Source organism: Macrobrachium rosenbergii, chromosome 32 (genome assembly GCF_040412425.1).
Source record: "Macrobrachium rosenbergii isolate ZJJX-2024 chromosome 32, ASM4041242v1, whole genome shotgun sequence".
Classification (NCBI taxonomy): domain Eukaryota; kingdom Metazoa; phylum Arthropoda; class Malacostraca; order Decapoda; family Palaemonidae; genus Macrobrachium; species Macrobrachium rosenbergii.
Genome location: NC_089772.1, coordinates 6,651,497 through 6,670,937, shown reverse-complemented (window position 1 = coordinate 6,670,937; position 19,441 = coordinate 6,651,497). Strand labels below are relative to the sequence as shown.

The 19,441-nt window shown below is 38.4% G+C and overlaps 1 protein-coding gene and 1 long non-coding RNA gene across 5 annotated transcripts in view; one reads left to right on the top strand and one right to left on the bottom strand.

The window, feature by feature from the left end:
• The window catches only part of Sin1 (SAPK-interacting protein 1), a 563,667-nt gene that overhangs the window by 394,373 nt on the left and 149,853 nt on the right, over positions 1-19,441 (top strand). The window lies entirely within an intron of this gene.
• On the bottom strand, positions 6,211-9,601 carry LOC136855569 (uncharacterized). The gene is made up of 2 exons (XR_010858067.1): positions 7,479-9,601; positions 6,211-6,561 (listed from the first exon to the last, which is right to left on the bottom strand). It is a non-coding gene; the product is annotated as an uncharacterized lncRNA (long non-coding RNA).

Below are 19,441 nucleotides of genomic sequence, written 5' to 3'. Positions count from 1 at the left end.
ATTTGGGTTTGTTCTCTAAAATCCAGCATGTCTCTGAAATTCCCGAAGTGGACAGGGAGGAAACGATTTGGGTTTGTTTGTTCCAGCATGTCTCTAAAATCCAGCATTTTGTTTGTTCTCTAAAATCCAGCATGTCTCTGAAATTCCCGAAGTGGACAGGAGGAAACGATTTGGGTTTGTTCTCTAAAATCCAGCATGTCTCTGAAATTCCAGAAGTGGACAGGAGGGTTTGTTCTCTAAAATCCAGCATGTCTCTGAAATTCCCAGGAAACAGGAGGAAACGATTTGGGTTTGTTCTAAAATCCAGCATGTCTCTGAAATTCCAGAAGTGGACAGGGAGGAAACGATTTGGGTTTGTTCTCTAAAATCCAGCATGTCTCTGAAATTCCTGAAGTGGACAGGGAGAAACGATTTGGGTTTGTTCTCTAAAATCCAGCATGTCTCTGAAATTCCTGAAGTGGACAGGAGGAAACGATTTGGGTTTGTTCTCTAAAATCCAGCATGTCTCTGAAATTCCCAAGTGGACAGGGAGGAAACGATTTGGGTTTGTTCTCTAAAATCCAGCATGTCTCTGAAATTCCCAGAAGTGGACAGGGAGAAACGATTTGGGTTTGTTCTCTAAAATCCAGCATGTTCTGAAATTCCTGTTTGTTCTCTAAAATCCAGCATGTCTCTGAAATTCCCAGAAGTGGACAGGAGGAAACGATTTGGGTTTGTTCTCTAAAATCCAGCATGTCTCAGAAATTCCCGAAGTGGACAGGGAGGAAACGATTTGGGTTTGTTCTCTAAAATCCAGCATGTCTCTGAAATTCCCGAAGTGGACAGGGAGGAAACGATTTGGGTTTGTTCTCTAAAATCCAGCATGTCTCTGAAATTCCCGAAGTGGACAGGAGGAAACGATTTGGTTTGTTCTCTAAAATCCAGCATGTCTCTGAAATTCCATGGACAGGGAGAAACAGCAAAATCCAGCATGTCTCTGAAATTCCTCAGAAATTCCCGTGGACAGGGATTTGGGTTTGTTCTCTAAAATCCAGCATGTCTCTGTAAATTCCCAGATTGGACAGGTTTGTTTGTTCTCTAAAATCCAGCATGTCTCTGAAATTCCCAAGTGGACAGGAGAGAAACGATTTGGGTTTGTTCTCTAAAATCCAGCATGTCTCTGAAATTCCCAAAGTGGACAGGAGGAAACGATTTGGGTTTGTTCTCAAAATCCAAAAAATCCAGCATGTTTGTTCTCTGAAAATTCCCAGAAGTGGACAGGGAGGAAACGATTTGGGTTTGTTCTCTAAAATCCAGCATGTCTCCTGAAATTGGACAGGGAGGAAACGATTTGGGTTTGTTCTCTAAAATCCAGCATGTCTCTGAAATTCCAGGGGACAGGAAAAACGATTTGGGTTTGTTCTCTAAAATCCAGCATCTCTGAAATTCCCGAAGTGGACATGTCTCTGAAATTCCTGAAGTGGACAGAAATTCCTGAAATTCTGAAGTGGACAGGAGGAAACGATTTGGGTTTGTTCTCTAAAATAAAAATCCAGCATGTTTGTTCTCTAAAATCCAGCATGTCTCTGAAATTCCCAGGAAAACGATTGGACAGGGAGGGAAACGATTTGGGTTTGTTCTCTAAAATCCAGCATGTCTCTGAAATTCCCGAAGTGGACAGGGAGGAAACGATTTGGGTTTGTTCTCTAAAATCCAGCATGTCTCAGAAATTCCCGAAGTGGACAGGGAGGAAACGATTTGGGTTTGTTCTCTAAAATCTAAAATTCCCAGCATGTCTCAGAAATTCCAGAAGTGGACAGGAGGAAACGATTTGGGTTTGTTCTCTAAAATCCAGCATGTCTCTGAAATTCCCAGAAGTGGACAGGAAGAAACGATTTGGGTTTGTTCTCTAAAATCCAGCATGTCTCTGAAATTCCTTGGACAGGGACAGGAGGAAACGATTTGGGTTTGTTCTCTAAAATCCAGCATGTCTCTGAAATTCCCGAAGTGGACAGGGAGGAAACGATTTGGGTTTGTTCTCTAAAATCCAGCATGTCTCTGAAATTCCCGAAGTGGACAGGGAGGAAACGATTTGGGTTTGTTCTCTAAAATCCAGCATGTCTCTGAAATTCCCGAAGTGGACAGGGAGGAAACGATTTGGGTTTGTTCCAGCATGTCTCTGAAATCCAGCATGTCTCTAAAATCCAGCATGTCTTTCCCGAAGTGGACAGGAAGGAAACGATTTGGAATCCAGCATGTCAGAAATTCCTGAAGTGGAGGGAAAACGATTTGGGTTTGTTCTCTAAAATCCAGCATGTCTCTGAAATTCCCAAGTGGACAGGAGGAAACGATTTGGGTTTGTTCTCTAAAATCCAGCATGTCTCAGAAATTCCCGAAGTGGACAGGGAGGAAACGATTTGGGTTTGTTCTCTAAAATCCAGCATGTCTCAGAAATTCCCGAAGTGGACAGGGAGGAAACGATTTGGGTTTGTTCTCTAAAATCCAGCATGTCTCATGTGGACAGGGAGGAAACGATTTGGGTTTGTTCTCTAAAATCCAGCATGTCTCAGATTATGTACCTTTGGGTTTGTTCTAGCATGTCTCAGAAATTCCCGTGTTATGGGTGCTAGTCAAGTGTTAGGGGTTGCTGCGGGTGTGGGGGAGGGAGAGAAGAGATAAAAAACCGATGTAAGTGACCAGTACTCCGTCGGAATGTGAACCATCGTTTAAGTGGCGGGCGTCCTCGACAAGATAATCCTCATCCCAGGTGCCGCCATTTGTGAGATATGGATAATGTGTTCTCTCTCTCTCTCTCTACACACACACACACACACACACACACACACACACACAGCAGGTAGTCTTGTAACATTCACAATAATATTGGATCTGAAATCTACTTTTGGATTTTAGCTGAATCATGTAACTGCACGATTCACTGGCATCACGGCGTGCAAAGTTGACCAGCGGGGCGATTTTATCATTTGCTCCTTGCATTTTTTTTATTAATTTCTTTCGTTTTAATTGAAACTAAATATTTGCATCACCAGAAGAGTCAGTGTATTGTAAATATGGATATTTTATAATACCAATTAAGCTCTGAGTAAAATGAAAGAAATATAGATAATCCAACATCTTCGTTAGAGAGGACTCTCGTCCTCAGTTAAGTTTGGATGTTTGTGGTTACTTGTGTGGTGTGCGCTGCATTTTTTGTGGTTTATAAAGAGTGCGCTCACTTTCTTTTATTTGATTTTAACGTGCTTTCTGAAATTATTGTGTTTTTCCCCGAAGGACGTTGTTATCAATGTTTTAACTTCTGAGTACTACACGACGCCTGCTAACTTGAAATCATTCATTCATTCACCAGACTGCTTATGCGAATATTTCATTATACAAGATTGCAATTATCAGCTGTTATTTCGGTTGCTGTCTTTTGTAAATGAGGGAGAGAGAGAAATGTGATAAGTATAAATGTTGGGAGAATTTGGCCTTTACCCTTTGCCCTCCATGTAATGTGAATACTGAATTTACGATAAATTCCAAAGATTCAGAGAATAAAGAGCATTTCACCACAGATTAGACCTGGTGTTTCATCCTAATCCTTCGGGCCAACCCTACGAGAGCTGACAGTCAGCTCAATGGTCTGGTTAAACTATCTTAATAATAACCACAGACGTACAGAGGTATAATATAGGTAGCATGTGTTTGGACTTCGCCATAAAATTTGGTTGCCGTAGGTTGTAAACGAGCTTGTTTTATGGAAACAGCCGTCAAATCGTGAACAACCTACAAGCACCCAGACAATTACTGTGACGTAGATGACGAAGAATAATCTTGCAGGGGTCAGCGGAGGCTTAGAATCCATGGGATTGGTCTATGTCAGCACTGTTACCTGCTCGGAAATTTAAGCTCCTTAACATATTTTTATTTTCATGGTTAGGTTCTTTATGGTACTTATACAATATCTTTTTAATGAAATGGAAACTAGTTTTTTTATTTCCATTGCATGCATTACAAGCTAATACGTTTAAATAATTAGGAGGCTAACAGCGTTGTCTGAAACAGGTCAACTATTCCTTATTTTGTAAACCATCTCTTACACCAAAGTCTTCTTTTCAATAAGTTTGATTCCTTGGAGGATTTAGACTAGTTAACAAAAAGTTGCTTTGTTATTAGGAAAACAGCTACGTTTTCACCTTTAAGTCATAAGGTTCATGTCATACATTAGGTATTTCAAAAACTTATTATTGCCCAGTTTACATTCTTGTCTTAAAAGTCAAACCACTATATTATTGGTTAAATTGCTTGAAAAAAATAAAAATAAAAGACATGGCTTCCATACTCGGTTAAATCACGTTTCACAAGTTTCATTGTTTTTCAAATTAGCGTGGGTAGTGATTCATTATTTGGCCTGTGTGTCATGGACACATCGAGATCCGACGAATCGTCGTTTTTGCACTCCAGTAATGGGATGACGAAAATTGCTACAATTTCCTTCTCAGTGAAGTGAAGTGGTGTGTACTTTGCCTCTGTTAGTTAAGGACTCCATTTGTCAGCCCAAGTGGCGTGGGCGGTGAAGGAAAAGAAAATGTTCCCCCTTGTACACATGCTGCTTACAAATTGTTATTCCTCACTTCCTTTCATTCGACTCGTTCCGGACTATGCCATCCACAGCATAGGATAACATCCAGGCCCCGTCCTGGACGACAGTCAGCAGAGAAGTTGAAAACACTTGTATGGCTTTTATCGGTAAGTTGGAAACATATCGCCGACAATGTCTGTGATGGTATTAGTAATAAGTTGAAAACAGTGTTTTATTGGCTGCTGCCGATAAGTTGGAAATATGTTGCAAGCGAGGTTGTCGATATATTTCCATCTTATCGACAACATTAAATACGTCTTCATCTTATCTGCTGACTTCCTGGACGATGAAAAGTTTAGGCTGATTTACTCGCCAGTCTTTGAGAAGCTGTTGTAGTCTCAACCACCCGCCGGGGTAGATCGCAAGAAAAGATCTGGGATCTAAGCATCTCGAAGTCCTTTGTTCTTAGACAACATTTCATTTGGAAACCCAATGCTTTTCCAGCAGTCATTTTCATCTTGAAGAGATACTTGCGAAACATTAAATTTTCTCAGGGTACAATTTAGGTTTGGTGAAATATGTCGGTCGCTTGTTCAATTACAAATGGGTCGTGATATGTTGAACTTTCTTTTACTTCTCTCCCTCTCTTTTTACTCACGTATGAGCTTTCTTGACAATTTAAACCTATAAAGTTAATGGTTTTTTTCAGCTCGGCTTATATGAATGAGCTCACCTTTTTGAATACCAGACACTAGTAATAATGGTGCAGAACACTTCAGCTTCTGTCATGATCTTTTCATGTTAAGCAAACCAGTACGATGTTACTAAACTACCTTGCAAATATTTACCTGTCCTGCTGTATAACCATAAATCCAGATTTATTTTTTAACCTATGCCTTTTAGTGGCATTCAGCTTTATAGTATATTTAGATACACGTCTGAATCCTGATCGACATTGAAAATATTAAGCAAATAACCAAAACAATTCAGCTAGCATTGTCAGCAGGAAAGGGAACATAAAACCTAATATTCTGAATGTTCCTTTTTTCTTACACTGGTGCGCTTTCAAAACCATTCTTTGCAGTGTCCCTTTCATTCCTTTCACTGTACCTCCGTTCATATTCTCTTACTTCTGTCTTACTTTCCACCCTCACGTAACAATTGATTCATGGTGTTACTGCGATGTTTCCCTTCTGTTACACCTTTCAAACCTTTTAACTGTCAATTTCCTTTTTAGCGTTGAATGACCTCATAGGTCAAAGCGCTTGGCCTTTGGCCTAAATTCTATATTGTATTCTATTCTGGAGTAAAGATGTCATCGTCATGAATAACCTTTTCTCAACTGATTGTTTTTTGTATTGTTTTTGTTATGATGAACATTTTGAAAAATGAAATATCTTACTAGGATGATCAAGCATATGATCAGTGTTTTGACACCGGCAATGATTGTACCTTGTCCTGCTGATCAAGTCCTTCATTGGAGAATGTTTTGCTCTTCTTTAAGCAGAACTGTTCTGCACAGCAACTTATCTATACGTCAAGTCTGTCTTATTATTTGCCATTGTCAGTTTTAAATGCATTGTGGCTACAACAAATGGAATAATCCTTCTGAATACTTTTCCAGATATCCGGGATAATCATACATAATCTTATACATTTTATTAACTGTATTTATTTTATCTTACAAGAAATAGTTATATTTGATCCCCCTCTGATGGAACGTCGCGATGAACTTCCTGTGCACTGTTCTGAATCAAGAAACTCATGTGTCAGAGGATTGGCTCTTGGCGTTCACTCTGTACAGTAGGTTCGAGGGGGTTTCCTAAGGGCAGCAGGTACTGACGTCAGAGGTCCTGTGAAGGCTCAGGTGTATTCCCCGCATATGATGACCTCGACTCTGCAGTAAGGCCTCAAACGTTTCAAACCTCGCGTTCAGGTCTTCTGCTGATTCAAAACTTCGCCTCATCTTCTCCATCCATTAACAAGGCCTGGTTCGTGACCTGTGAAATACATAAATATAGAACGTGTCACTATTGCAAACTGAGTATTTATATTTGGGAGAGAGAGAGAGAGAGAGAGAGAGAGAGAGAGAGAGAGAGAGAGAGAGAGAGAGAGAGAGAGGTATCAACACCTTTCATGTAGTAAACCAGTGGTTCTTAACCTTTATATTACTACGCCTCCTCTAAGCGGTGGTCCTTCCCTCCACGCCCCCTTGCATCTGTGAGTAAAATTCCCTCCCAGATTTAAAGAATAATGAAAAATAGAAAGAATGGGTGTTTTTATTCTTTTGGGAATGAATTGGTTAGATACTTGACGCTGCGTTTTAGCTACTGGATCTTGAATGCTTGGTTAAATTCCAGAGAGTGCACAGTGTATTTGGTCTTCAGAGCAACGAGTGTGGAAAATGCAACTTCACAAAGATACATGGGTCCGAACATGTTTAGTATCCGAACGAGTCCAACTAGCTTAGTAGACTTGGAAACTAACGGTACAGGCGAGTAATTTTGCATTTCTTCATAAACCTCTGATATTAGCTCTTCACTCGTGTTAAGAGAATAACGGATGTAATTAGAGAATTTTTAATTTTTCCCTCTGGCTCACGCCCCCAAGGTTAAGAACCACTGTAGTAAACACACTGTGCGAAACTTTAAATGTAAGTAAATCTTTCACTTTTCGATTCCTGTCGTCAGACTGATAACTAAAATTATTAATGCAATTTTACTAGCTGAATATATTAAGAATAAATATAGACTGCATATATATATATATATATATATATATATATATATATATATATATATATATATATATATATATATATATATATATATTGTGTGTGTGTGTGTGTGTGTGTGTGTGTGTGAGAGAGAGAGAATCTATAATTCAACCATAAATTGCCGAATTCGACTTTGCTTACCTGGCCACATCAGCGCCGAACTTCGTACATGTTCCATCCATTCTCACCGTTTGTCGTGAAAATGAAAGTAGTGCGTGCCCGTATAATAATTATTACAACTGAAGCGCCGACACCGATTTCGTTGATAAATTCTACTGGTTGTGAACCACTCTCACTTTCCTCCTGGGGAGCTGAAGCTCCGCGGTTGGCCGAGTTCCGCATGCATGCTTGACACTGACCCCTGCCGGCTGAATGGACAGGTTGACTTTCCTCTTCGTTTGTAAGATCGTTTGCGGCCACTATTCCAATTTTCCATGCCATTTTGCAATAGGTGTGTTCACAAGTTTAATAGGGTAAATTCAGTTGTCACTCGATTTCTTAATTCCCACTTGAAACGAGATGAATTAGTTCTACTGGAGCATTCACCTCGTTTAGTAAACGAAGAATTAAACCGCTAAACTGAGATGTCTTTTAAAGACGTTGTTTTTCGCAGTCTACTCTCACTGAAGTCCAACTGGTAACTGAGTGAGGTAACCGCACGTCACACCACTGACTGAGTGACTGAGGGCCTGTAGCGCTATTTACTACTCAAACGTATCTAATCAAGTTTTGTTGGTCATTCATCCGGCATGTACGGTGGTATGATGTTCATACGTATTAGTGATATGCCCAAGCAGCTCGCAATAATAATCAGATGTCATGTGTATTTATGATAAAACAGCATGTGATAGTGAATTGTTCGGGTTCAAGTGAGATGTCGGTTAATAAGTGAAGAGCGTTGCTGTCTTCTCGGGATGTGGTGGTGATTGCTTTGGCTGTATGAACCTATTGTTATACCACATGATTTTCCATCCTCTTTCTCTTCACATTTGGCATAAATGTAGATAAATTGTGAAAATTTTACCCCCTTGTAAACGTTTTCTTGACCAGACCGGAGTCACCGGATATTCTGCGCTGCTATGACGTCATCCAACATCAGTGCTCAAACCTTAAGGTTCACTCATCACGTATCTTCTTCACACAAGAAAAGTGTTTTTATATTTACATTTACTCTCAACTTTATGACTTACAGCGTGAATTTCAGGTAATGATAATCAACTAGATGCTTTCATTTCTGAGAATTCCATTTTATTAAAGTCTAATATATTGTTGTGTTATTATGCAGCTATCTGAGAATTCTCGAAGGCAGATAACTAGACTTAAGAAACCGAAGTCACTCAATTTACGCGTTTCTTACCAATCGCAAAATAAAAGATATTCGATTATTTACTTGAAATAATATGTCTTTCAGTCTAGCTTCAAGGCCGCAGTGTTTGCACTGGAAAGGGAAGCGTAATGACAGTTGCCAGGAAAAAAAAAAAAAAAAAGACGGTAACTGATGTTGCGTCGATGCCATGATCTTCCAAATTTCAGTAGGCAAGCCTATCACGCAAGGCTTCCAGCCGGTGATAGCCACGTGCTTTTTTTTTTTTTTTTTTTTTTTTTTGCGTTTTTTTTTTTTTTTTCCCTGAAAGCTATTGTGTAGTAAAATCTAATTACTGTGTCACTGGACAGCAAAGAATTAACTCTTAATTTTATTGAAGATGACCAAAAACACGAGTTCCTTTGGAAAACTTTTAAAAGGCTATTCTAAGGTCCCGTCCACACGGTCGAGCTCTGCTCGGTAAACTTTGCCGCTTTGCGGGCTAAGCTTGTCGTACGCATTTATGCTGCTGTCCGAACGACGCTGGTTGGTTAGTGAGAGCCTGCTGGCAGTGACTGACGCAGGACCGAATATGTACTACAATATGGATCGTAAAATACCCAAGAAGAAAATCGCGCTGTGTATTGTCGTAGCAATGTGTGCAAAGATAAAAGCGACAAGGCAGAAAAGGACGTGGTGCAGAGTGGCTACAAAGAAGAGCAGACATAGGAAGTCATTTGAGGATATTGCGGGACTGAGACATACATGGCTATGAATCAGATTTCATCAACTATATGAGAATGGACCCCAACAACTTTTATAAACTCTTATCTAAAATGGAACCATATATAAGGAAACAAGATACTACCATGAGGCAGAGTATTTCAGCTGAAGCTCGACTACTGTGCATGCAGCATTACTATTCTGTCAACAGGATGCAGCTACCGATCACTACAGTACAGCACCAGGGTTTCCAAGCATAATGGACTAGACTGACAGATTTCCGTAGCATTGCAATAAAGGGTGTTAATATATTTGTTTTTCAAAGTTCCCATAAGTCATGCTTAACTGACGTATTCATTATGAAGGGTAAAATAACGGGAAACTCGTGTTTATTTTCCTTTATTTATTTATTTGTGAAGGTTTGACATGAAATTGCGCTTTACGGAAACTTTTCAGTAAGTGACGTCTTTATCCGTTTACCAGAAATATTTCCGTTAGTGAACAGCCCTGCTGCTGCACGCAAAGCCTCGATACTTCGATAAACATTAGGAAAGCCCTACACGAAGCTTTGCTCGCCGTTTCTCCGTTTCTGACGTCACACCGAGCCAAGTTCGCAGAGCGAAGCTCGACCGTGTGGACCGGGCCTGACAGTTTACTGAGAAAAACATGCAACAGGTGTCACGTTGTAAATCTTGCAAAATGGTGTTTTTGTCCTGTTTAAAATACTCCTTCATCTATAATCGTTTTTTGCTGCCTCTTTCGTCTCTGCTCAAAAACATGATTAATAATTAAGTAAGCGGCACAAACTCCCGCGCAAACAAGAGGTTCACCCGACGTCACTGAAACGAAAAATAGCAACGTGTGGACAGGACAGTAAAAGAGGTTTGCGTTGACAAACCTTCCTCATTCGTCGTTCAACTTTCGCGCACATACATACTTACATATATAACCACACACATGCGTATAAATATACAATATATCATATCCAACAAAATATATATACAAATGTATATAAACAAAAGATATTCATAAATGACAAGCGCATGCGTATACGATCAAATAATTAAATCGAGATAGTCCACTAATTTCAAATCCTGTCACGATACATGCGGAACAGTTTGCTCCTATGTGCATCTGTCATGTACGTATCATACGTACACACACACACACACCGGTATTTCGATAAGAAGTCATCTCTGTTTAATGCCTTATCGAACCCTTGTCAACGCTGTGAACGGAAAAACACGTAGCATTTGTTCTTTTCTGTTTTCTACAGATTTCTTTGATGCAACAATTGTAACTTGCTTATCAGAGCGGTATGGTGCATGACGCGTTATCTATATAATCGCCTTGGGGCAAAGTACTTACTAGCTGGGAAGACTATTTTAGAAGTTTTAAATGATGGCGTTGAGGAAGATAACCTTATGAGTTATCTGAAAGAATCTGGTTATTTTAATGAGATATGATTTCAGTATATTTAATCAAGATTTTAGTCATTTTTTCTTATACTAAGTGTATATTTTGAATATAAAAGTTTAATATATACTTATTTTTTGTTGGTTCTATCTAATATCACTCTTCATTTTTTAACGTTCATATTTTAACATTGAATTTTACCAGTATTTACCAGTATATCATCATTCACCCATTCATTATCAATCATATCATTAATTTATATATTTCACCTTCATTACGCCGCTGAATAATCCTGATGGGTTCCGGCGCTTGGTCTTCAAGACCTAAATTTCATAATCAATCAATCAATCTATCTATTGATTCAGTGTAAGGGTGGAGATTCGAGTTACGAATCATTTTGATGACAGTCGTTCCTCGAACAATTGCTAATTGGCGTTTGTAGCTTTGATGTAAGGCAGTCTGTGTTTCTTATTTTTTCTTGTAATTGTTCTTTTGTTCTCCTTCTCCTTTTTCGTATTACGCTTTGATTTTCTTTAGCCATATCTGTTCATTTATCGTCTCGTTTATCTTCCTAGACTACTGATTATCTTTTTTATCGTGTGTGTGAAACGTTTGCGTTCACATATATTAGTCAATTCGATGATTCACTTTGGCATTTTGAGTAATCATTTTCATTACTTCATTTCTATAATTATGTATTTAGTTATACGTAGGGGTTTTTTTTTTCATCACATTGCCGGGACATTTACTCACTTAACATTTTTTTTACGCTTCCATATACATGTATTGTTTCTTTTAGATATATTTATATTTAATCTCGTGTTTACCGAGGTAAAATGATTTAGTCAGCCCATCGCTTTCAGCTTCGTAGAGATTTTTCACTTTCGTTTAAAGCTGATAAGCTGACACGAGACAAGTGTTCATCTCACGGAACTGTTATCGATCTAGAAATTCAGGGTCACTCGATTGTGCGATGACTTTCGTTATCAATCCGGAACGAAGACCCACCCACCACCCGAAACATTTAAGCTCGCAGTATTTTGGCCTAACACTTCTTGTTCTCCCACCCATCCTCACTTCCCAGCGTCCGGTAGAAGCTGACATGCAGACCCGGCGGTGTTCGCGTCCTACGAGTATACGAGCGAATAAATCTCCTGTTCCGACCTGTGATAAGGAGGTTCCTTCAACGCTTGCATGTGTGCAGCATGAAATTTGTGATTTAGCAAATGTGCAAATAGTAGTGGTTGCCCTGGAACGTTGTTGGAGAGAGTCCAGACAGTCTTCCGTATTTGCAAAGTTGTATCTTTCATCTTGCACAACGGAATGTTGCAAGTACTTTAGCTCCTGCTTTTGAAATAACCTAGATGGTGTGGCGCCAGTTTTAATAGAATTAATCAGTCGATCAGTATTTCATTTAGAAAAGAACCGGCCACGCGACAACCTGCAAAAACCGAGAGCCACCGAATATTCGGTAGTGCGCAGTAGGATACAACTTTTCTCTTCTCATGAAGTTTCAGCTGACATTAATACCGTAGGGCTGTATGGTTGGGGCGTAAGGCTGGAAATTGAATTGCGGTCTTTGCTAATCCTGTTGTCCTCCCATTCTGACTTGTCTACATTTTACACGCATACACATGCATGTGTATATATATATGTGTGTGTGTGTGTATAAAAATATCTATCTATATATATACAGTATATATATAAATACACATACATATATATCTATATGTTTATATATACATGTATTTATGTATATACAGTATATATATATACACATACATACATAACTCCCACTAGACACACAAAAAAAAAAAAGATTAAAGGCAAATTACCATATTATAATAATCTCCCAAACCTGCGGAAGGACCTCAGAAGGTTGTAACTCACCCGCTGTTGAACAAAGAAAGTTCTTGCATCATGGTTTGCAATTCTGCAATTACATGTTCATCATAAATAAAACACCCTCACACACATGTAAACGAACGGGAGCGAAGCCTTTATTACCGTGTTGAATGTTATTAGCTACTAATATATATGGTGGGTTTGCGTTGCTCGGGGCGATGAGAGCAAGTCCTTCACAAAACGCAGCATGGAAGGTTCCCGGGCCCAGGAATTTTCCCAGTTGCCGAAGTAGTCGGTCGAATAATGCTTATTTGCTTGCCGGGCGTCGAGTAACAACTACTAACCCTGAGAGCGTTCATCTCGGTTGGCCAAGGCCAAGGCCAATGTATATATATATATATATATATATATATAATATACAGTATATATATATATATATATATATATATATATATATATATATATATATATATAAAGCAAGGCTGGACCATGCATGTTCAGTAAAAGACGTTTAGCAACAGAAGAGTTAATTCTGAAAGTATAAGAACATCGGTCGCTCCTGGTACCGCTCAGGATTGCACGTGCGCTTTCCTATAGTTCGTCGTTTGTTTTGTGAGCTCGAGTATTGCAAGCAAAGAATCAAAAGATGCCGCAAAAATTTGTCTTCTTAAAACGAGACTTTGCTTTCCTTGCAAGTGCAGTGATTCGGAAACGCGATAATGACAGTATAGACAAGTTGCGAAGTGGCGTACTCTTATGGCGTATGTCGCATCTATACAAACAGTGTATGATGACATGAAATAAAGTTGAAGAAAGTACAAAGATTATGGGAAGAATTATCGGCATTGTTATTGGCAGTGATGCTGATTCTTGGAGGTACATTTATCTTCCACCGCCCAGGGAGTATCCAGCATCCCGGCGAAGACCTCAACGTCGCCGAAATCAATCCCCAAGATACCGGGTCAACAGGCTCGATAACGTGAGCGGTACCGTTGTTCCTGAGAGTGTCATTTTCCTGGTGAACTATAATCCTTCCATTCACTGACGTACAGAGGTAAGTTAAAGCTAAAAAAAAAAAAAATAATAATAATAATAATAATAATAATAATGGCAGTATTGATGAAATTCGAAAATAGCCGAGAATATCACTGAGTCTTCGTATAAAGTGAGTGGTCGCTTTCATCTTGAAGTGAAGACTGCTTAAATTAATTTCACGTATCGTGTATTTCACAGGCCACTGGGATCGCCGGTGAAGTCGTCCTGTCGAAATATATGGGTCTTCCCTTTATCTGGTCCACTGGAGTGAAGATTTTGAAGTGGGCTCATGGACACAGACATAAAGTCTCAAAAAACGGAAAGATTAAATATGGTGCGAACGCCTGAAGTGAAATGTTGAACTTGAATAGCGAAACACTTTAAAGTCTGCTATCAAACAATGTGGGAGCAATTTTTTTTTTATTAAATAATAAGCCTCAGTAGAAATATTTGTGACCTGTTACTTCACTGAAGTGTTTTTAATCTTTGCTTGTTCAAGAGCCAGTGCAAAAATGTATATTTCTACATGTTTGTGTATATTTTCTAATTTCAAAAGACATCAATCCCTCCCATTGTTATTTTTATGTTCTTCAGGTGTAAACATCTGTTCGTGTATACTTTTTTATGTTGGACCTTATCACTATCGCCTCCAACTTTGTACTTTCACAAATCTCCGTTTATCTCCACCTCCCGCCTCATATTTCACCTCCGGGTAGGCCTTGGTCTTCCAACTCGTCAGGTGGCCGGAGAAGCCCGGCTGACGCCATCACACAATATTTCCCCATGGGTTGAGCAGAAGACATGGCCAGACCATTTCCATCTCCCCTACGTCATTACTCTTCTGCATTACCTCATGTAAATGCCGTGGTGTTTCTCACGTTATTTTATTATCTGACTAGTAATAGTTTTCTAAAAGCTTTGTTCTTACATCAACGAATTCTTTTTCGGTATAATGTCATTGCCATACCATGATTCTTATTATAGCCATATGGAAAATACTTGACTAATGTATAATCTTAATTTTCTATGTAATTTCATCAGTATATTAAATTTCCAAAACATATTCAACTTACCCATTTGTATTTTTCAGTCTCGCTAAATTCCTCTCCAAGGGAACCTGTATATTGCCTCTATTTTAACAAGTATTTTGTTTGTGTGTGGATATGCTGAAATAAATAAAATATTGATATTGGTAATTCTTGATATTTTATTGTTCATTCTAGATATTTTATCAAAGGAAAAAGAATTAAATGGCCATAGGCAAAAATTCGATTCTGTGCCACTTATTGAAACCAAAATGGAAGGAAAAGGTTTGCAAGACTTCGAAGTGCGAAGTACTGTCAGAGAAGGACCGAAGGGACACATGAAATTGAAAGTATCAGCTGAAAACTTGTGGTAGTAAATGAAGACCTAGGGTGGAGGAGAGAAGAGTATGGGAGACCGGGTGTAAGTTTGGATGGGTTCGGTGGAACGGAAAGTGCAACTGTACTTGGTGGCTTGAATGCAAAGGTAGGCGATCGTTATCGAGCTTAGATTTCCTGAGAGTTACTTGTTTGCTGGGAGTACATGGTTTCCCTAAGACGATATCTTCAAGCATGTACAAGAAAAGAGATAAAGTGTGAGTTCATCGTCTGTTCCTTTTGAAGCCAGGTGTCAATTTTGAGTCAAACCCTCTGTTCCTTTTGGAGCCAAATGTCAATTTTCTTTGTATTGCTCGTGAGAGAGCTTATCTGGTTTTCGGCACAAGACTCACTGTTATATTATACCTAAAATCATATTTTATACCTAAAATCATATTATCCACCTAAAATCCAGTCATATCTTTTTGCAAACCATGCCATCACATGCTTTCAGAATTTTTTTACGTAAAAAATGATTAAGCTAGATGCTGAAGTGGCAGAACAAGAGTGCCTCGCCATATTACATTGCGTAGACAACATAATGCAGTTGCTATCATGGGATACGCAAGAGGGCTGTGTCCACAGCCTCTTATTTTATATGAGGAAAAAACTTTTACAGTTCCTTTTTTCCTCGGAGAGCAATATATGTTTAATCCAAATTAACACAATGGAATCATGAATATCTTGTTTTAGTAGAGCTGTCCGTTGAAAAGCCTCGTTTTAAGAACGAGGTTTTCCTTAATAGCTATTAAGAAACAAGGAAACAAGTAATGCCGTTCCACTGATGAGATGAACTCATGTCATGTAAAACATTAAGGTTTGCAGCATTCTACGGAAAACGAGATATGTTCTTCAGCCTCTTGAAGGACGAAGTTATTTGGTGTGAGACGGACAACGGAAACGCCTGTTCTATGCCCGTATTTAATTAGGCATGAGGATGCCTCAGAAATCGCCTCCTGTGGAAGCACTTTATCCAGCGAATAAGGAAAATAATTGTTCTGTGTAGAGCAAATATTTTACTGGCTGCTCCAGGAGCAAGAGCCCGTGCTGCAATAAGGCCAGTATAATTAACAACTCAAGTAAAAAAATCTGAGGACATTATTTTCTCGATGATGACGTTTTGGAAGACATTTTTGGAGGATCTTTTAAGAGAGCAAGAAGAAGAAGAAGGAAGGAGAATGAGATCTCTCGGGAGAGGAGAAAGGATGGAGGGGTTTTGCATTTGAGGATGTAAGGATGGGAGGGATGGCTAGAACGCACGCGAGTAACGAGAGGTGGGGAGGATATTTTTACCGAATATTAATTCCGTAAAGTCCTTCCTAGTTAAAGTTCTGTGATGGTAACACTCTAATAAATTTAACAAGAAATCCGCCACACGTGAAGAACCAGAAAGGCGTTAATGTTCCATAAAACATATCGGCTATTGCGGCGCTCGTTTGATTTGAATGTTGAATAATTGGTCGGCAGATCAGATGTCCTGAGATGGGTAGCGAGCGAGAGGAAATATAAGCAAGTCCTATATACACTCGTGTCTTGGCAGTTCACTTCCGAGAACAACTGCCATCCCGATGAGGTTGTACCTTCACGTCATTGTAAGATGGCTTGACTTGATTTCTGCTAGTTTCATGTAGACACATTATTAGCTGTGTGCACGTATGTATATATATGTGTATGTACATATATATATATATATATATATATATATATATATATATATATATATATATATATATATACGTATACATATATATGTTTGTGTGTGCACAGAAAATTTTGGAAACCTTTGGGGGCCACTTAGGAAGCAGCCGGTGTGGCCCGCCACATGAGAGATATTCCTCTAGGAAACCGACAGTTGTCATGACGAAAGATCGTTTCACTTTCAAGTAAATCTGTATTTCAGAAAACAGCATTGACGAACGAAAAGTACGCTTTCCGTTTCATAACTAAGTCAGAACCAATACAACTAAATTTGTGGTTAATAAACTTTAAATATATTCTGAAACATTAAATAAAGGCATTTGGAACTCACTTTTTTTTTTTTTTTTTTTTTTTTTAAATGCACGCGAGACCGTGGGGACGAGAAGCCTATGAAGTCCACAAAGAAAAGGAGAAATTAAGATTCTGGGAATCGGAAACAATGTTGTACACGTCGAGAAGAGCCCCAGAGCTAGGTGCGTTGGACCAAGGTGGAATAAGATACTATCTTATTCCATCTTGGGTTGGACCACGACGGTCCTGGCGTGCATGAGGTGTGAGAGCATGCGGGATAGACTTCCGCTGAGAGTAGCGATATAAAATTTACAAGAGAAGTAATTCATGGATGAATTATTTCATGGAGGAAATATGTATAGATCCCTCTAATAATACCCCCATACAAAAAATATGGGGAAAATTCAGGAAAATAAATGGTACCCATGTTAAACCACCTAGGCGCGCTATAATAAAAGATTGGAAAAGAATACTTGATCCAAAAGAAATAAGTAACGTAATAGGAGGAAATTTAACAAAAGTAAGTAGTGACAAAAATTTAGATGAGCTTTCCACACAAAGAAAAATAGTAAGCATCAATAACAATAAATTTGGAAACAATAGAAGATATATATTATAATAGAAAATTTAACATGGAAGAGTTGGAATTTACTCTGGTGAACAGTAATAAATCTGCCCCCGGAGGTGATAATATTTTTTTTGAAATGATCTGCCATTTAGCACCTTTACCAAAGTCATACAAATGAGTTTTATAACCACTTATGGCTTCGAATGTTATTTCCTGATGAATGGCGTAAAACTATAATTATTCCTATCCCCAAAACTGGAAAAGATCCCAGTGATGTAAACAGTTACAGACCAGTTTATTTAACAAATTTGTTAAGCAAGTTACTAGAGAAAATGGCAAATGCTCGACTAACGTGGCACATTCGAGAAAATAAAATTTTGACTCCCACTCAGTTTGGGTCACAATGTAACAGATCTACACTGGATGCTCTGTCTAAGACCACATACGAAGAGAATTTGAACGAAAACAAATTACTGTAGCCGTCTATTTTGACACTGAAAAGGCATATGATGCTACATGGAGATATGCAATATTAAAAACATTACATAAAAACAGCATACCTAGGTTTATCCAAAACTTTCAGACAAATCGCACTTTTCAAGTGAGGACTGATGCTGTATTGTCAAGTACATTTCCACTTGAAAATTGTGTTCTACAAGGAAGCGTCCTTAGTGGCACACTGTTTACTTTAGCAATAAATGATATCAGTAATAATCTACCAATCGGAATTAGAAGAAACTTGTATATGGATGATTTTGCCATATATTATTCAGCATCTCGCATAAAACATGCAGAGCAAATCATTCATAAAACTATAATAAAAATAGATGACTGGGCCGTATCTGTAGGCTTTAAATTTTCTATACAAAATACTCTAGCAGTAGTGTTTTATAAAAATAAAAAGTGGAACAAAGGTGACGAAATAGATTTAAAAATCAGAAATCATTCCATACCAATTGGCTAAACAGCGTAAGTTTTGGGATTAGTATTTGATACTCACTTGAACTGGAAAACCCACATAACATACACGAAATCAAAATGTGAAAGAGCATTAAGCCTAATTAAAAAACTATTGAACACTACTTGTAGAGCCGATAGATATACCGTTACTGTACTGCATAAAGCAACAGTGCTGTCCATCATAGATTATGTAAGCGAAATATATGGCTCGGCATCAGACGCAACGCTGAAAACGTTAGACCTACTTCATAATGAAGGCCCTAGGATATGTTCAGGAGCTTTTTGATCATCACCAGTCATCTTTACAAGTTGAATGTGGTGAATTACCTCTCTCTCTCTCTCTCTCTCCCCATAGAGAGCTAGTAACAATGAAGAGTGCTCTGAGAATTCAGACAAATGATTCTCCAACAAAAAAATTATTTGGATGAAGAGACGTGTTTATAAACAATCATCCACCTCCTTTCCCAATTGGAGCTAGAAGATTGTTTGGGTTGCTGAATATGAATATACAGTTACCTTTAATATTAAAATTAGCTCCTCCTTGAACAATGAATAAAATGAGAATTTGTACACACTTAAAAATATTTATCAAAATGTTATTCATATACCCCAGAACACCATCGATAACATACAGTACAGTAGAACATATAATCACTCCATAAATTGTATAATAATGGAAAAAATATTGAAATATGTTGGATCCCTGCCCATGTAGGGATTAAAGGAAATGAAGAGGCTGATAAAGCAGCTAAAGAAGCAGGCCAAATGACAAGAGCAAATGTAAACATCCCTATTAGTAACTATAATCATTGTAAGTAAATGGCAAAATATATGGAATGAAGAACCTGCAAATAATAAGTTAAAA